Source organism: Trichechus manatus, unplaced genomic scaffold (assembly GCF_000243295.1).
Source record: "Trichechus manatus latirostris isolate Lorelei unplaced genomic scaffold, TriManLat1.0 scaffold00023, whole genome shotgun sequence".
NCBI lineage: Eukaryota > Metazoa > Chordata > Mammalia > Sirenia > Trichechidae > Trichechus > Trichechus manatus.
This window is the reverse complement of record NW_004443959.1, coordinates 4289265-4308480: the sequence shown is the minus strand read 5'-3', so window position 1 is coordinate 4308480 and position 19216 is coordinate 4289265.

Below are 19216 nucleotides of genomic sequence, written 5' to 3'. Positions count from 1 at the left end.
GCACTTCTACTCTGCCCTGTAGGGTTGCTATGAGTCGGAATCGACTTGATGGCAACGAGTGTGGTTTTGGGTTTATATAAATGCAAAGAAACCCTGGTAGCCCAGTGGTTAAACACTCATCTGCTAAACGAAACGTTGGCTGTTTGAAACCACCCAGCAGCTCTGTGGGAGAAAAAGGTAGCATTCTGCTTATGTAAAGATTACAGCCTTGGAAGCCTTATGGGGCAGTTCAGCTCTGTCCTGTAGGGTCGCTATGAGTTAGAATTGACTTGATGGCACCTTTTTTTTTTTTTAGTAGCATTTTGGTTACAACTAACATAAATAAAATTCAAAATAACTTATATCAAAAATGGAATCACAGCAAGGTGTCTCAGGGGATCCAGGCATAAGAACACAGCCATTGGGATGAATGGAAACAGAAACTCAATGCTACAAGTCTCTTGATTTCTCTGCTTTATGCATGGGCTGTGTTCTTTACTTTCTATCTGAGGATACATTTTCTCTACTTCTCTAGTTCAGAGAGAAGAAAGCATGACTGATGGAAGCTCCTGAATTTTACATGATTATCTTCAGGCAGTCCTAGAGAGAGGCTAATTTCTTTCCTCAACTCCAGTTCCAAAATTCCTAAAAAAAAAAAAAAAAAATTGATCTACCCAAAATTAGTTATGTATGTTCCCTCCCATCTGTGAATCACTCAACTAAGGCAAGATTGTGCCATGACCATTAATTATTCAACTATGAGTTATGTTTTAATGGTATGCACTTAGAATCTTAGATTTTTAGGGCTGACATAACAAAATACCACAAAGTGAGTGATTTTGAAGAACAGAAATTTATTGTGTCATAGTTCTGGAGCCAGAAGTCCACATCAAGGAAATGGCCTTTGTGATTCCTTTTGAGGGCCTTGAGAGAGGAAGTGTTCAACGTCTCTTTCCTAGTTTCTGGTGGTTGCCGGCGATCCTCGGTGTCCTTTTGCTGCTTTTAGATATATCTTCAGGTAGCATCTTCTCCTTGTGTGTCATTCTCTCTTTGTCTGTTCCCCGTTCATAACACACCATTCAGAAAGGATTAAGACTAGGGCTTACTGTACTCTGGTATGACCTAACTGATAATATCTTCAGAGAAAGATGCTATTTCTCTAAATTAAGGTCACATTCACAGGTAAGGGAGTTAGGGCACAACATATCTCTTTGGAGGACATGTGAAACCCTTCTCCGCTTTGATCTTCAAAGTCCTTATTTGAATACTAGTACTACCAAGACCCTACTGTCAGTTCCAATGTCTGTCTTACTCAAGGTTCTCTAGAGAAAAGGACCAGTAAAATACACACATACATACACACACACACAGGGAGAGAGACATACAGAAGAGAGATTTATTTTGAGAAACTGGCTTACACAATCATGGAGTCTGGCAAGCCCAAAATCTGTACGTCAGGTGATAGGCTAGAAATTCCGTCAGTCTTTTGCTCCAAATTGACAGATTATGCAGTAGGGAAAAGAGAGGAATCTTGGCAGGGTGTCTACTTATTGTCTGGAGGTAGAATCATCCCTCTGGGAACATCCCATTTTGCTCTTAAGGCCTTAAACTGATTGGATGAGACTCACCCACATTGTGGAGGGTAATCTGCTTTGCTTAATGCCAACTGATTTAAATGCTAATCACGTGAAACACTTCATAGAAACATCTAGACTAGTGTTTGACCAAACAACTGAGCACCATAGCCTAGCCAAGTTTACACGCGCACAATTAGCCATTAAAACATGTTAATGTTCACCGTAACTATGTGAATGATGGGTACACACGTGTGTGTATGTGTGTGTGTGTGTACACACACACACACACATACACACACACTTGGGAAGAAAGATAGAGTGAGGAGAAAATTTCACCTTTCAGCAGAATGTGAAGCAGTCTCTAGAAAATTTATGATTAGTGGTGCTGGTGTTGCTATACTGTGTAGGCAAAGTAAGACTTATAAAAAATCCATAACATGTAAACTCATCTCAGAGTTGACATTTTTCCCATTCTAAGAAACATACCTGAAAAAAATTATGGGTATACCCTTCACTGGACACTATATAGACCTCTGAGAACCTCAATCCATAAGACATTCTTACCTGAGTTCATCTGAAAAGCAATTATTTAGTACTAACTAAATGTCATACTCTATGTTGAGGTCTAAACATACGCAAACAATTAAGAAACAGTTCTTCCCTTGAGCATCTGGCCTAGAAATGAAGGCAAGCACACGGTTGATATTTCGATGTGGTATACTGGGGAGCAATGCCTGAATTGTAGTCAAGGCACAAAAAAAGAGCCAGCAGATCTGCATGAGTAGTTCAGTAATGATTTCCTAGCCCAAAAAGTGAACTGACCCAGGATTACTGATGAAAAAAGCCAGAAAAAAATGTTGGAGAACTTGAACATTACAAGTAGAGTAAAACAATATGAAAAGGCATAAAGGTATCTGAGACCATGTAAATTGAGCTATATATTCATATTATATTGATTTTTATATTTAGTTTAACTTTTTATCAAAGTAATGCATGCAGAAATTTTAAAGAACCAGTTAGTTCTACAAGGTTGGTTATGAAAAAAACAGCAGGTCCTATCCATTTAACTCTCTACAGAGGCAAATGCTTACAACTCTTTTACCTAATTCTAGTAGCATTTACCACCATATTTAGAAATAACATGCTTATATAAGCACTTCTTGATTTTTCAGTTTTAGTTGTTATCTATTGAATTCCTACTATATCTTTCTCTTACCACCTTGACACACTCATCCTTATCATTCTCTCTATCTTTCCCTCCCTCCCTCCTTCTCCGCCATACTCCATTTCATCTTTCTAATACAGTTATAACACAATTTTTTAAAAAATTGTTAATATTAGTGTGTTAATATTAGTGTTAATATTAGTGTGACTATTATACACACTATATTTGCTTACTGTTTTTCACTCCAAACACTAGTTTTTGTTTTGTTTTTTTTTTCTGGAGTTTTTAATAGTTGAAGTTATATTGTGCTTACATTTCTGTTGTGCTGTTCCAAATATCTGGCATAAATAAACTCCTTTAAGCCTCATGAGAATTCTATGAGGTATTATTGTTATACCTACCTTACAGATGAGAAAACAGAGGCTCAGTAAATTGAGCAAAGTTATACCGGTAGAAAATGATAGAGTGGTATTTGAACCCAGGGATTCTAGCTCCAGAATCCACTAGTGCATTTAACCACTGTGTTGTGCTCTGTCTCAGTTTTTATTGTGCTGATGCTGTTGTTATTGGCTTACTTTTACTGCATATAACATATTTGCTCTAAATTCTCCTCCTGTTGTAAAAATTCTCTCTCTAGTCATTCAACCCTTTCAAGTGGCCTGTAAATTTTTTTCTTCTGACTGGAGCCTTCTCATTGGCTTCAGTCAAGACTGGTTATTCTTGGCATTTCACATCTGTTACATATTCTTAATTTCAAAGAACTTTCTTGTTCTTTTAGAGTTATTATTTAAAGCAACCTGTCCCCATTTCATGGAAACTGCCTTTTAAAATAATTTTCTTCTCCTTACATGGCTCCTCTTTCTTACAAGTAGCTTTTTTTCTTGGTTTGTCTTATGTCATTCTTATTAGAGGCTTATGTTCTTTGACTACTTCCCAATATTTAATATAGGACTTCTAGAAGTTAATTAGAAGTTCCAGGTGTACTGAAACCCAAATCTACTGTGGTCGAGCCGATTCTGACTCATAGTGATACTGCAAGATGGGGTAGAACTTCCCCACAGGGTTTCCAAGGCTGTAAATCTTTACAGGAGCAGATTGCCACCTCTTTCTCCCCATGAGTGTATAGATGGATTTTTTTTCTCTGTGGTCTTCACTGACAGATGATCTGCATAAAGGTTCATCACAGGGTCTCTGATATGATGCCTTTGGGTCCTTCCTCAACTTTTTGGGCTGCTATACGCTCACAGGTATAGGTGGCAGGACTCCAACGCTTATTTTTGGGGTTACAATTCAATCCATAACACCAAATAAACCATAAAATCCTGAAGTGTATTTTTTGTTGTTTTAAGCTATTAATTTTGAGGGTGGTTTATGATGTGGAAATCAGTAACTAAAATACCAGTGTAGAAAATATATCAACAATATCAGTTGTGTCAATGCTTCTTCTTCAGTCAAGAAAGTTGATTTTGAGACTTGTCCATTTGACATAGCAATTCAGAGTTCACTGTTTTCTTGTAAAAGATAAATATTGGCAGAATGGCAGAAATTATGGGATGAATTTTTGACATCAATAATAGAGAATTCTCTGAAGAAATTTTAATGAAAATATGAGACAATAGCCCAAAAGTATGGCCCCCAGACACCCTTTTAGCTCAGTGGTGAAGTCATCTCTGAGGTTCACCATTCAGCGTGGGAGTGGACAGCCCCATAAAACCAAATGGGACTAATGAAGTATGGCAGTCCAGGGACAAGGGCCAGAAGGCAGAAGGGGACAGGGAAGCTGGTGATAGGGAACCCAAGGTTGAGTAAGGATAGTGTTGATGTGTTGTGAGGTTATTAACCATTGTCATAGGGCAATATGTACTAACTGTTAAATGATAAACTATTTTGTTCTGTAAGCCTTCATCTAAAGTGAGAATAGCAACACAGTTGGAAGAGCATAGTCGATGTCACTGAACTACACATGTAGAAATTTTTGAAATGGTGTATCTTTGGCTATGTGTATTTTCAGAGAAGGGAGAGGGCTGACATGTTGTGGGGTTGTCAACCAATGTCATAAAACAATATGTGTACTACTGTTTCATGAGAAACTATTTGTTCTGTAAGCCTTCACCTGAAGTACAATAATAAAAAAAAAAAGTGAGATAATAGTTGAAAAATGAAACTAAATAATACATTTTCCCCTGAGTTTAGGCATATAACAAAATGCTCTATGCTACTAGGAAAATTGCAATAAAGAGAGAAGAGGATTGGTGATGCAGAAGGCAGGGAAAATATTGTTAGAGTGACATGGGGTGAGGGAGGAAGAATCGACCTTGAATCTAGTTCACAACTGCAGGTATTGGCATTAGACATGAGACTGGATAATTCATCAATAGTAAGTGGGGGAAATCAGAGTATATGGACACAGATTTAAGTGGGTGAAAAGATGTAGCAGTGTGGACACAGATTTAAGTGGGTGAAAAGATGTAGCAGTGTGGAGTTTCGGAATTTGACATCTGCAGAAGTTTGTCCTCCTACAGTTTCCATTTGTCTCAGTGAAAGTAGGAGGCAAGATCATTAGTGCAGAGTCATGATGGGAGAAGCATTTAAAAGTCTGAAGAAGAAAAAGATAATTTTTTTTTTCCAGAAAATGGGAATATGCCAGGAAAATATCCATTGCCGTCAAGTTGATTCGGACTCATAGTGACCTTATAGGACAGAGTGGAACTGGCCCGTAGGGTTTCCAAGGAGTGGCTGGTAGATTGGAACTGCCGACGGTTTGGTTAACAGCTGAGCTCTTAACCACTTTGCCACCAGGGCTCCAATGCAGTTGACTTTAATTTAGTAGATACTAATGTCTGAAGGAAAATTCTATGTTAATTTTGTACCTTATGGAGTTCTCCAGCAATGTAGGTAGTAAGAAACTATACTGTCTGTATTAGTTATGTATATTTCCAAGAGAATCAGTTTCCCAAAAATTAATCACGCTTCCTGCTTTTTTCCCCGTGACAATAAGTAGTTGTTTTTTTTCAAGTCCACCAGCTTGGGATGTGGCAGCAGTTTTAGTGCCCTGAAACTTACAAGTGTGTTCCATGTTAGTTCATCATGTATGGAAGAGTAAAACTTTAATAACTGTACCAATTTAGGCATGAAAATTCTTGGTCCTAGATTACTGAGGCTAGAAGATACTCCCTACCTAATTTCTACTCCTAGCAAAGTGTCTGTTCATAGGATTACAGCCCTCTCTTTGTTTCTGGTCTGAGATTTCCCATACTCTCTTGTAAATTTAGCTATGTTTTGAAAAAGTTGTGTTATGTTGTATCTAGTGTTCCTAAGTACTTTTATTGGGAGAATTTTCAAATTATTTTGTCAACCATTTTGCCAGAAAGAAAAAAAATGTGTGTGTGTTATTTTGGGCAAATCATTTTACTTTCTTGAGATATAGTTTCTTTATCCATAATATTCAAATAATAATACAAACACTATAGAATTATTGTAAATATTAAACAAGGTGATATATGAAGAAAGGAGTAGCTGTTCACTAAATATTGGTTGATTATTTTCTCAGAGAATTCATTCACTATGTTTATATTAAATGGCCAGCAAGTAATTACTGGTTGTGAATTATGTTATTTTCAAACCAAGAAAGAACTTAAAAATTTCAGGCAGATCTTTTCTTTCTCCAAAGTTCCAGTATGTTTATCTTAACACAATATACATTTTGAACTGCACATGACATATTTTGGACATGATTTGGTCATTAGGTCATTTTAAAAATTCACATTGATAATAGTAGTCATCATAAGTAAAGCTTTAGGTATTAAAGACACCCAGAGCCATTGAGATAGAGACTCCTATTGATATAATACTAGCTCTAATATCTGTTGTGTTATTGTCAAATTAATTTTTAATATAAATTATGGGTTACCAAATGAGCATATAAGCATTGAAATGTATACAGATCTAGGCATATAACCACAACATATTCATAAAAGCTTTATTTGAAATGAGCTTTGAACATACAGTGAAGATATTAAATATCATGATGTTTTAAAAAAACATATTTTATGTTACAGATTCCTTATTACATTTACATAATTTAGAGTCAGATGATTATGATTTCTTTTTTTCAGACACCAACTTTACCACCTCCAATCTGCAGTCTGGAAATCAATAGTGTTCTGCTGGCATCTTCTCACCTCACAAGCAATTGAACATTTGATATAAAAACTTAGCTCAAAATTTTGTTGACGAGCTACTTGGACACATCTGTTCCAGAATTTGCAGCCAACAATAGTAAGAACATATTTGTCAGAAAAGCAATCACATATGATTAGTGTACAAGCCAAGCCATTCAATTATTGAACAGAGAAGCATAATTGTAAATAAGTAGTCTTGTGCCTGTAATTTAGCTTGAAGAAATGCACAAAACGAGAGGAAAACATTGCTGTGCATTTTCAGAGTCAAACTGCAAATCTCTCCAAAAATAATAAAATTAACACTGTCTCTAATTCCTAGTTAGGTGTAGAAACAAATGTGTATTTGTTAATCAATTTAATGAGTGCATATTACTGCTATGTTTTACACAGGTGATCATTAATTTGAAAAATGTAAGTCGGTCACTATTATTGCCTAGCTTGTATAACAACAGCAACAGCAATTTACGTAGAAGTTAATGATTGCTATGGGTCAGGCATTGATACTATTTTGTAGGCATTATCTCTTTCAACCTTCAAAAAAAAAAAAAACTATGATCTGTTTTTGTAGGCTCAGAAAGTTTAAATAACTCATCCAAGTTCGTACAAATAATGCCTCATAGAGCCAAAATGTGATGCCAGGCATTGTGGTACAAATTCTGGACTTACTACCTTTTTATGAAATGGAGATGCAAAGAGATTAATGTCACAGAGTCAGATACATTTTAGTTGAATATGGATTAAGATGTTCCTAAGGCTGAAGATGATTGCTTTGGGCAAGTTTATCTGTGTGGTGTCTCCGTGGGGTGTGTATGTGTGTGTTCTTGCCGAACGGTAACATTCAGGTGATCAGATTTTGATAGGAGGAACTTTCTTTACGTATACTGGAGGAAAGACTGTAAAATGGGAGACAAGATGTAAAAAGGGAATGTACTATGCTTGATGCAGCATCATCTGAATTGTTCTCAGTATTGCACGTGTGATTCGACCTTAGATTGAAAAAGACCCACCATGGGAAATGTACTGTCACATGTAGTAACTGCCTTTCCATCTGTGAAGCTGGCCCATGTTCATGAGGCATGATGAGGTTTTTACCCGGAAGAGCAACAAGATTTCAACTGCCAATCACTCTGTAAAGAGATTTATACTAAGGCATGACATAAGGGAGAGAATTTTTTTTTTTCTCTCTTCCTGTGACCTGTGTATTTACGGAGCTTAGACTTCTTGGCTTGGAGATGCTAAAAAGATTGCTAGAGGTAGGTCTTTTCAGATTGCGCGCATTGCCTCAGATCAAGAGATGAAGAGGGAGCAAGGCATTTTGTGATTCTAAGACCCAGCATAGGCATGTGGCTGCAAGAGTGGTCTTTTCTACTACTATTTGTAAGTAATTCTTTCTTTGATTTGCACGTGTGCATCGTATTTTCAGTCATGCTGTTAACCACTAGAGGAGGTGGTCTGCCATCTCTGAGGTGGATGTGGCCACTTATAGAGATTACCTGTGGGCTGTAGAACTGTGGCCTCACAAGAGTATTGATGATAGAGTGCAAGCAAAGCAGCGTGGCTAGAGGAAAAAAAAAAATGTTACAAAGGACTGACCCAGAGTATTTACTGATGCATTATCTAGAAAAACTCTGAGAAAAGTTTATGAGGACACACCGAAGCAACCGATTTTGGGATATTTTACTAATAGTGGACTCATGACCTAAAAAGCTTATATTTTCAATCTAAACAAGCACACATTTATTATTACTAAGAATTTATCTAAACAAGTATGCATTTATTATCACTAAACGTTTGTTAAGACCCATGACATATAGATTACATATGAAGAATAAAGCTGAGATTGGGAAAATTTAAATGACATTCCAAAGTCACATAAACAGTTTGAGTAGTGGTGAGGCTGTTCAGAAGGCTGGCATTTCTCTTACCCATAATCATAGATTGTTAACCAAATTGCTTAAGTTAGGATTTCTGCTGTGATATGAGCTTGTGAATTAATGAATGTCACATTGGAATTTCAGTCAATAAGAACAAAACACTGTCAGTCCTAAGTGTGAGCTTCACTCACAACCCAGAAGGACAGGAGGGGAATAAAACCACTGACTGTTTACATCAATATTTATCTTTGCTCTACTTTTAAGAACCTCTAGGAGTCAATTTCATTTTCCATTTCGTACAATGTATCTTTCCAGGATCAATTTTCTGCTTAAAAAAAAAAAAGTATTATAGATAAATAGCACTTTCCAATAGCCTTTGAAAGTATTTATTGAATTTCACTACATGTTAGCAATAGCACACTGCGCAAGGTTACATTCTAGCACTAACATTATTGTGTACTATTAATTACTGTAATTTTTTCTCTAAATACCTCTCTTGCCATTGTTCTGTGGACTTGCAAGTAGAATGGGAGAGCTCTAGACATGACTGACTAACTGAAGATGTCATGAAAGCTGAACGTGCTCTGCCAATCTTTGAACTACTGGATGGACCACATTATATTCAGTGAAGTGTAAGAAAAAGAGCAAAGCTTTTGGATTCAAACAGATCTGAGGTTTGATTTCAATGTTTCCACTTTTTAGCTGAGTAACACTGAGCAAGTCACTTCAACAGTGTGAAATTCAGTTGTTTCATCTGCTGAATGAGAATATTCCTACCTTGCAAGTAGGATATTTATCAATTCGTATTGCTGCAAAGCAAATCACACTTTAAGTTAATGACCTCAAACAACAATGATGTAAGTAGATTTTCTTTTGTGTGAGGTGGGTAATCTGGGTGGTTCCGCTGGTGTGGGATGGCTTCTCTGGCCCTGGTTGATCTAGGATGGTCTCATTTGCATGTCTGATGAGGCCTCTGTGGTATGTCTGGGAAAACTAGAACCTCCTTTGATGGTTAATATTTTATGTCAAATTGACTAGGTTATGGTGCCCAATTGTTTAGTCAAACCCTAGTCTAGATATTGCTATGATATATTTACATGTTACCAGTGGGTAGCACAAACAATTAAACACATGACTAGTTGCCAAAAAGCTGGCAGTTCAAACCCACCCAGAGGCGTTTCGGCAGACAGACTTGGAGAGCCGCTTCTGAAAACCCGTTGGAGTGCAGTTTTACTCTGCACACTTGGGGCCATTTTGAGTCAGAATCGACTCCATGGCAAGTGACAACAACAACAACAAGTATTTACATCAATTGGACTTAAGTAAGGCAAATTATCCTCCATAAGGTGGATGGGATTCTTCTAATCAACTGAAGGAATTAAGAATAAAACCAGAGATTTCCTGAGGAAAGATTCTGCCTCCAGACTATAAACAGACAATCTATTAGATTTCTTCTTCCTCCTCCACCTGACCTAAATACATACAAATATATATACAGAAGGTGAAGGCCATCAGAAGGGAGGTGTCTTGCTCAGGATTCTCTAGAGAGCAGAACTAGTAACACACACACGCAAACACATAGTATCTTTGTTTTCTTCCATCTCTTATCCCCTTACTTATTAGGTGATATAGGGTGCATTAATTTTACATTGTAATATTTAAGTTATAGAATATCAAGTAGACGAGTGAATGAACATCACTCACCCCAGGACTTTTCATCCCCTCTGGAGAAGGGATTAGCGCATTTTCAGTTGTAAGCGGGATAGTTGTATTATGTTAGGTGAAGTGTGAGTTTTAGCCTTTACTGGAGATTCAGTATAGTTTAAGGAGATGTGAATGGGTGCCAAGTTGACAAGGGGACTATCATGACTAATTTTATCTGCCAAATTGGCTAGGCTATGGTGGCAGTTGTTTGGTCAAGCGATAGTCTAGATGTTGTTAGGACATATGTATATGTTACTAGCATTTAAATCAGTTGGTCTTAAGTCAAGTAGATTACCCTCCATAATGTGGATGGGGCTTATCAATCATTGAAGGTTTTAAAAGTAAAAGGGAAGTTTCCTGAAGGAGTATTGTATTTTCAGATTATATACTCATATTCTGCTAGAATTGCTCTTTCTATCATCATCTGACCTACTGATGTGAGACACAAGACTGTGGTCGTAACACAAGATTGTTGGAATTTCCAGCCTATCACCTGTTGTGTTAGGCTGGGTTCTCTAGAGAAACAAGACCAGTGAAGTATATATGTAACACCAGGGCCCCTCTGTAAATAAATATAGAAAGATTTACTTCAAGGAAGTGGCTCATGCAATTGTGGAGGCTGGCAAGTCCCAAATTTGTGAGACAGGTAGCAGTCTGGAGGCTTCTCCTCACACAAGTGGTTGCAGGGACTGATGAATCCAAGATCTGCAGGTCAGGATGCAGGCTGTTGGTTCTTGATGTTGGGTTACAGTTGCTGGTGAATCTAAAATCTGCAGGTTGGTGACTGGCTGCTGGCTCATCTCCAAAGAACAGGAGGTCAGAGGATAACGAGTAAAATGCAGGATCAAGAGAGAGCAAGCTTTGCCAGAACATCCATATATATTGGACGCAGGCCATGCCCCCAAGGAAACTCCTGTTCCAGCTGATTGGCTGCCCACATCAGGTCACAAAATGGAGGATGATTACATAATATCTAACAAACCACTGAGAATCATGGCTTAACCAAGTTGCCACATAACACCTGTCCTACAAATTTTGGATTTAGCAGCCCCCACATTCATGTGAGCCAATTCCTCAAAACCTCTCTCTCTCTCTCTCCAGTAATCTTTCCTTATCCCTGGGGGCTACATTCCAAGACCCCTGTGGATGCCTGAAACCGCAGATAGTGAAGAACCCTATATATACTGTTTTGTCCTATACATACATACCTATGATAAAGTTTAATTTATGAATTAGGCACAGTAAGGGACTAACAACAGTAACTAATAATAAAATAGAACAATTATAACAATAAACAGTAATAAAAGTTATGCGAATGACAGAGCGGGATTGCTCAAGATTTCATCACGCTACATACTCATCTAACATTTTTGGACAGAGATAGATCACAGTTAACTGAAATTATGAAAAGTGAAACCATAGATAAGAAGGGATTACTATATATATATATTTATACGTATATACACACATAGATGCATACACACACATGCATACATACATACATACTTATATATGTATATTCTCTAGAGAATCTTGACCAAGACATATCCCTTCTCATACTTTTTCATCTTTCGGGAGTTTAGCTGATGTTTATTCACATTATGGTTTCATCTTCACCATCATATGCATTTTAGAGTCCATCACTGCAGCCACTGTGCCAATCCATCTCATCAAGCATTATCCTAACCCTCAATGAGCTTCTATTTTACCAGACATAGATGTCCTCCTGCAGGGATTGATCCCTGTGGATGACATGTCCAAAGAGAGCTAGTTGGATAATGTTCTGTTGTGCTCCATAAGGTTTTCATTGGTTAATTTTCAGAAGTAGATCACCAGGTCTTTCTTCCTAGTCTGTCTGAGTCTGGAAGTTCTGCTGATACCTCTCCAACATGGGTGACCCTGTTGGTATTTGAAATACTGGTTGGCATAGCTTACAGCATCACAGCAACACACAAGGCACCACACTATGACAGACAGATGGGTGGTGGAGTCTTGAACTAGGTACTCTTTATAATGTCAGAGAAATATGGCTCATCTTTTTTTTATTAAATTTAAATTTATTAATTAGAAACTAATTGGGGAGGGAAGTGGTGCGAAGCTTATATCATGAAATATATAAAGATGCAGGATGGAATCTACCTAAGTACCTAATTGTTTGTACCAGGTTATAATATATCTGGGACTTTGAAAAGGAAAGAAATTGAGGAGAGTCAGGGAAATCAAGATGACTTTCGAGATCACGTAAAACACTTGTGATTGGGTTGGGGAGAGCCTTGACTACAGTATTTTCTTTAAAAAAAAATTTGTTAAATCATAAGATAATAAAATGTATAATTGTTAAACCACGTTAAGAATATCAAGATGTATTTTGTTCCTATTACCTGACAAACACTTTATATGCATTTTCACTAATACTCAAATGTATCTGTGGGAAACTACAAAATATGTTCACAAATTTATTGAAAATGTTTCTATAAAGAATACAGTTTATTTCTCCACTGAATTTGGGCTTGACCATGTCATTTATTTTGGCCAGTGGGACATTAGCAACCTTGACAATGGCGGATGGGTAGGAACTACTTTTGAAACATTATGCTAAATGAAAGAAGCCAGTCACAAAAGGCCACATAGGGTACAATTTCATTTACAAGAAATATTCACAATAGACAAATCTATAGACACAGAAAATACAGTAGTTTTGCCAGGAGCTTGGGGAAGGGGAAATGGAGAGTAGTTGCTAATGGGTACAGCGTTTCTTTTTTGGGTTATAAATATATGCTAAAATTAGACAGTGGTGATGGCTGAATGATTCTGTGGATATATTAAAAACCACTGAACTGTAAACTTTAAAGGGTGATTTCTATGGCATGTGAGTCATATATACCAGTGAATCTTTTATTAAAAAAAATAATAATATGAAATATTCTCCTCTTCTGACCTAATAACTCCACTCTTTCAAAATTCACTCCCCAGAATAAATTTGTTTTATATATGCCTTCATTTTTTCCATTAATAATATACGTGGGCATCTTTCTATATTTGTGCATGTAGATCCAAAAGTTTCTAATTCTGGTCCATTTGGTGAATATTTATGTGATATCCAGAACTTTTTCTCATCACATTAGGCCACAGTGAATGATAACTTTAGGCATAAATATTTGCACGCTTACTCAAGAGGTACTGGAATGTGTGAGAGGTTATTTTTAATGAGGATTCTGAAGCACAAAATACTCTCCTTGATTTCTATGATTTTTCTTTTTTTTTTTTATTTGTATTTTTCTTTAAAGAAGTATTTCTTTACTTTTGGAGCCATCAGTACCAGATTTTTAGTAGTTCTCTAAATAAAGATCAAAGAATATATTGTCAGGATTTTGAAAGTTACAGTGGATGAAAACTGCAATCTTCATCATGACCTCAATTCTTGTAAATCTATTGCATTCCTTTCACATTAAAACCTCCTCGAGCAACAAATTATAAATGAAAGCTATGTGACAACTCATCTCAAAATGATCAGATGCTCTTGGGTTGAGTGACACGGTCTCTCTAGTTTACCTCTTCCAGTCTCTCGTCAGTCAGTAAATATTAGCTATATACTGCTGGATTCCCAATTGTAGCATCTCTCCTGAGCTCCAGATTTGCCGAACTATACTATTTCTGAGTTATCTTGTAAACCAATCACAATGTAAACAGATAAAAGGCACTCAATGTTCTTCAATCATCTTTATTTCCATATAAAATAATACAGGGATCAGTAAATAGACCTTATTATAGAATATACTGAGCAGAAATATTTGAAATGAAAATTTTCTGAGTAACTTTCTCTCCAAACATCTTCACTTCAGTAGTTTAAGTGACTCTAATTTTAGTACCATTCCAACTTCATCTGAAGTGACATTTCCTATGTCTGGCTTAGACTCCTGTTTGTCATATTGGTTTTTGCTACTCTCAGATCTAAATCCCTGATTTTGCCGAAGACTGTCTCGCACCCGAGTTCTCCTGCTGAAGCCATGAGATCAGATGCCAGAAGACATCCTAGATGGCCTTGTGTTGGTTGGATAGAGGATTGATGTTCTTATCTGTGAGTGTTTATTGTATAAAGAAGTATTAGTTATTGTCTCTCTTTTGTGACCAAATCGCTGTATTTTTGTGCTTTTGGTTGATGTTTAAATACTGATATTGATGCTAGATGCTTTCAGCAGCTCTCTCTATGTATTAATCAGTGAATAATAATCACCTCACAAAGTAGGGGTAAGGATTATAAATAAATAAGGTTCTAAACATAACAGTCTCCTTTAAATGATACTGTGTGAATAAATGTTAGCTCAGAATTCATTCCATAAATTCCACTGAAATAACTTCACTGTACTTGTCAATTTCTGAGTGTTGGAGTGCCCTAAAATAAATAAATAAACTAAAATAATGTATCCCTCTCTTTGAAGAGGTTTATGGTCTAATGATTCGTTAAATAGCTTTAAATATTATCTAGCACATGGGTTCATCACTTTAGATTCTACACAGTGCTTTCACATGCATTACATCATGAGGCCTTCTTAACAAACCAGTGAGGTAGACAGATGGTAATTATTTCTCATATTAGTAATAATAATAATAATAATTGCTTACCAAGGAGGTAAAATGTCACACTTAAGTTCATATATTAGAATATTGGATTTCTGTGAAATAGACCAGTGCTTTCTCCACTAGAAATCATACCTAAGAAGAAAATTGATTTTCACTTAAAAAAATACTGTACTGTATGGACGATCTAAATATAATTGCACTGTTGAAAAAGAAAAAAAAAGAATCCAAACAACAATAAAAGTTACCAAAACCAAACCCATTGTCTTCAAAGTCAATTCCGACTCACAGCAACCCTATAGGATAGAGTAGCTACTGCACCATAGGGTTTCCAAGGCTGTAAATCTTTATGGAAGCAGACTGCCACATCTTTCTCCCAAAGCACAGCTGGTGGGTTTCAACCACTGACCTTTCAATTCTAACCCATCACAGCTGCTAGCCATAAGGTCAGTGGTTCGAACCCACCAACTGCTCCACTAGAGAAAGGTGTGGGCAATTTGCTTCCATAAAGATTTGCAGCCTTGGAAACCCTATGGGGCACTTCTACTCTGTCCTACAGGATCGCTGTGAGTTGGAATGGACTCCATGGCAAAGGATTTGGTTTTTTGGTTTATGCCTGTGGCTATAATCCGATTTGGGATTGGGTTGTGTTTGTTATGTTAATGAGGCAGGATTAGTGTAGTGTGTATTTTGAGTCAATCTCTTATAAAATATAAAAGAAGCATTTACTAAGTAAGCAGAGGTGGGGGAAGATAGATGCCAACCCATATGGATATCTCTAAGGAGCCAGGAAACAGAAGCTGAAGAGACAAGGACCTCTCCCAGAGCCGACAGAGAGAGAAAGCCTTCCTCTAGAGCTGGTGTGCTGAATTCAGACTTCTAATCCCCTAAACTGTGAGAAAATAAATTTCTACCTGTTAAAACTATCCATTTGTGGTACTTCTGTTAGAGCAGCACTAGGTAACTAAGAACAGTATGATACTGGATCCTTGTTTGGTATTTTAAAATGCACACATGTATACACATACACATACACGAATTTCTATAAAGGCCACAGGCATAGAGGTTAGGATTTACAACACATATTTTTTGGGGACACAATTCAATCCATAAATACCATATATTGCATCTGGCTATTCTGTGTCTTTAGCCTTCTTTAATCTGAAAAATTCATCATCCTTTATGTTTCTTTCATGACATCAACATTTTTTAAGATTCAGGCCAGTTGTTATGAATAGCATTTCTGAAATTTATAAGACAGCAAACTCTGCTTCTATTTTGTACTTTTTCATATAGAATAAGAGCAATTAGGTCTTTCAAAATGTACAATTCAAAGTGCAATGTGCTATGATATTCTCTGGGACACTTATTTTCATTAAGAACAAGTAAGCATAGGAAAAAAGAAATAAGCTTTCTTGTAAAAGAAAGCAAGATGTGTGTGGGCTGAGCTTTGCACTCCAGTACTAGGAAGTCTGGTGATAAATGATGCCTTTAGAAAATCATTTGATTTTTTTTTTTTTTCCAGCTAGATAGAGGAGGGATTGTTTTATGAATATTGAGGGTAAAGAAAAAATCTCTTTTAGAGAAAATGTTTAGGAAGATGCAACATAAAACCAAAAAAGGTAATGTTAAGAGAATAAGGATAAATAGCACTAATTTCAGGGCAAATCTAATTGTTTAAACTGTGAGTAATATTAGACATTATAGAAAATATTACACAGGTTAATTTTTTTAATAATGGCAGATAAATTTTAAATATTCAATAAAGAGTTTATATAATTAATTTTAGACACTCATGTAAAATTAGGTAGCATCCAGAGTAGACAGAAATTATTCTTAACAGTCAACCAATATTCAGTATCTACTGCGTGATAATCCTTAATTTGGGCTACAAATATAGAGATAAACAAATACATAACATTTATCTTACAGTACAATATTATGGGAAACAATTTTATTACTTAAGAAACATTTATTGAGTACTGACTCATACAACAAACATTTTAAGGAGAGCTGGGGATATGATTGTGAGCAGAGTAGTTAAGATTTTTGTCCTTTTGAGAACTATACGCTAATGAGAAAGAGATACATAAACAACTAAACACAACACAATTACAAATTTTGATAGAATCTATGAAGAAAGTAAACAGATGATGAAGTATATAGTAATTTTCAGGGTCATCTTTAGATAGACCACAAAAATAGTGTTTCTGCGGAAAGCAATATTTGAGCTGAGATTCACAGGTAAGAATGTCATTGAAAAGAGGAGAATTCCAGTCAGAGAGACTGAGAGAGTTAGTGCGAAGAAAGACTCATTAGGAGAAAAGCTCTTGGAAAGCCAATGGAGAGAAAGGAAGACAGGATGGATAAATCTTATCTAATGCTCTTTTCCAGGATAGGCATACTTTGCTCAAATGCCACCCCCTAACAAAAGAACTTCTTTATCCTCTATCAAAAATAGTGCCTCTTGAGTTGCTCTTTTTTCCTATACCTTGCTCTATTTTTTTTTTTTCTTTCTTCCTACTTCAACCTTGTAGTATTATATTATCGGGCAGTCCTCACTTTGCATAGTTCTAATGTTGTTGTTAGGTGCCGTCAAGTCGATTTCGACTCATAGTGATCCTATGTGACAGAGTAGAAATGCCTCATAGGGTTTTCTAGGCTGTAATCTTTATGGGAGTAGATTGATAGATCTTTCTCCCACGGAGCCGCTGGGTGGGTTTGAACTACCAACCTTTCGGTTAGCAGCCAAGTGCTTATCCTTGTGCCAAGTGTTTGTCATGCTGGTATTTAAAACTACTGTCAAATTAACACTTTTCAAGAATACCGTTTACATCAAAATCTAGGTGAGTGTCACCCGTAGAGTTGGTATTGCTGAGTCTGCTTGACTATATAAGGTAGCCTTGATGTAGCTAATTCAGTCATATTCCTGGCTGTTATCCTTCCTCCATACTAACATCCTTAGAGGTCTGTCCATTTCCATCATCGTACAAATTATGTGGTGCCCTTAGCTTCAGAAAAAGGTCATGCCTTATCATGATTATGAGAGGCTTTGGTTTGTTGCTTTTATCTTTTTCTCTTAGTTTATTTATGAAACTTCTTTTGGAGGAGGTAGGACTTGAGAATACGATAAACATGCCACAGCATTCTATGTCTACATAAATCTCACTTGAGGGTGACTTCAATAATTTTCCAACTGTTACACTTTACACAGGCTCTCCTTTCTACTGATCACAATACATGTTGAGGCATTAACATGTTGTGAGTGCTACACATCTATTAGAATGACTAAAATTCCAAACACTGACAACATCAAATGCTGATAAGGATGTGGAGCCACAGGAATTATCATTCACTGCTGATGGGAATACAAAGTAGTACAGCCACTTTGGAAGACAATCTGGTAAGCTAAACATAGGCTCGCTATACAATCCAGCAAACATACTCCCAGATATTTACCCAACTGAGATGAAAATGCACGTTCACATAAAAACCTGCTATGTGAATGTTTAAAGCAGTTTTATTCATAATTGCCAAAAATTGGAAGCAAGCAAGATGTTCTTCACTAGAAGAATGGATTAACAAATTGTGGATAAACATTATGGATAAACAGTATGAATAAACAATATGGATAAACAATAAAGTGTTACTCAGTGATTAAAAAAAAAAAAGAGCTATCAAGCCACAAAAAGACATGAAGGAAACTTAAATGCATATTGCTAAGTGGAAGAAGCCAGTCTGAAAAAGCTATACACTGTACGGTTCCAAGTGTATGACATTCTGGAAAAAAAAAAAAAAACAACCGTACAGACAGTAAAAACTTCAGTGGTTTTCAGGGATTCAAGAGGAGAGGGGGTGATGAGTAGATGGAAGACAGGACATTTTTAGGGCAGTGGAGCTACTCCGTATGATACTCTGATGATGGACATATGGCATTTTGCATTTGTTAAAACCCATAGAATTGTACAACAAATATTGTGGACCCTAATGTAAACTATGGACCCCTGGTGACATAGTGGTTAAGAGCCCAGTTGCCAACCAATAGGTCAGAAATCCAAATCTACTAGCTGCTCCTTGGAAACACTATGGGGCAGTTCTACTCTGTCCTATAGAGTTGCTATGAATTGGAACCAACTAGACAACACCTAACAACAACAA